The sequence below is a fragment of the Gregarina niphandrodes genome (assembly GCF_000223845.1).
Source record: "Gregarina niphandrodes unplaced genomic scaffold scaffold00010, whole genome shotgun sequence".
NCBI lineage: Eukaryota > Apicomplexa > Conoidasida > Eugregarinorida > Gregarinidae > Gregarina > Gregarina niphandrodes.
Genome location: NW_011645780.1, coordinates 280,086 through 281,341, shown reverse-complemented (window position 1 = coordinate 281,341; position 1,256 = coordinate 280,086).

The following is a 1,256-nucleotide window of genomic DNA, read 5'->3' as shown; positions in this document are numbered from 1 at the left end:
TGACTGAGTTCCAAAGTGTCCTCCACATCGTATGCCTCAGGGACGCCGAGGGGGCTGCGGCCGCAGTGGCCACCGGAAACTCGAACAGGCCGGAGGGGCAGCCGCCGTACTCGGGTGGTCCCAAATCCTTGGGATCGGATAGGAATCCGCCACCGTCGACTCATTCACCCGCCTGTAGTCTTGCACACCCCGCCACTCTACCGTCTTCTTCTTGACGACACGCGGTGCTGGGCTTCGGCGGCCTGATCCCACCCAACTCCAACTGCTCCTTCACCCGCGCCTCACGCAGCTCCGGCTCCAAGTGCCTCATACGCGCCTTGTATGGCCGTCCCTTCCCCGTGAAACGCGCCTCATACCGAGCCAGCGCCACCTTCGTCGACTCCCACGTATCCCTGTGCTGCACCAGCAAGCTCCACAGCCTGGCACGGTCTGTGGGGCTCGTGTGTCCCGTCTCCTGCTTCGTTTCTGCTTCCCGAAGTTGCCCTCCGCAAGCTCCTCGAGCTTCGGACTAGCAGCGTGGTTCTCCGCGATTCTCAACCTGTCAGGGTCTCCGCGTTTGACCGTCAAGATCAGCTGCCTGGACCCTTCCATCCGGGCCCTTCCGTCCAAGATCCAAATCTTCCAGGTCCAAAGAAGTGTGCCATCTCACCCGTCCCCAAGAGGTTGGGGATCTGGGGCTGATCGTGCATGACCACCTTCCGCCGGCCATTTATCTCGGCCTCGGCAGGCTTCGTGACGCCGGTGCTGATCACCGTGACTATCTCCTCAGTCGCTGGCGACAGTGCAACCCCGGCCCCCTGGCAGTCCTCCCTCTTAAGCACGCTGAGGCCCGCACCCGTGCCCTCATAGAATTTCAGTTCGACTCTCGAAGAGGGCCAGCCGTACAGCCGGGCCAGCCGTACAAGAGACGGATGTGTCTGAGTGCGAATTATATCTGGGTTGAAGCTGGGTGAACATGAGGTGTCCCTCGAGGGACTTCACGCTGGAGTTCATGTCTGGAGAGAAGAACTGTACGGCTGTCGCGTATGCCGCCGAGGAGGCAGAGGACGACGCGCTCATAGAGCGCTCGGGGGTTCTGTTGTAACGTAGCCCGGACGGTGTGCGGGATTGTCTCGTGTGCGCGGGAGCCTATCACGAGGCCCGACGACGGCGTACAGGACGCAGGGAAACGAAGCGAAGCCTCTCACTAAGCCATACGAGCGGGCCTTGCTGCTCGGTAACAGAGAAGGGCTCGAGGTCCGCGAGCTCGAGCAGGT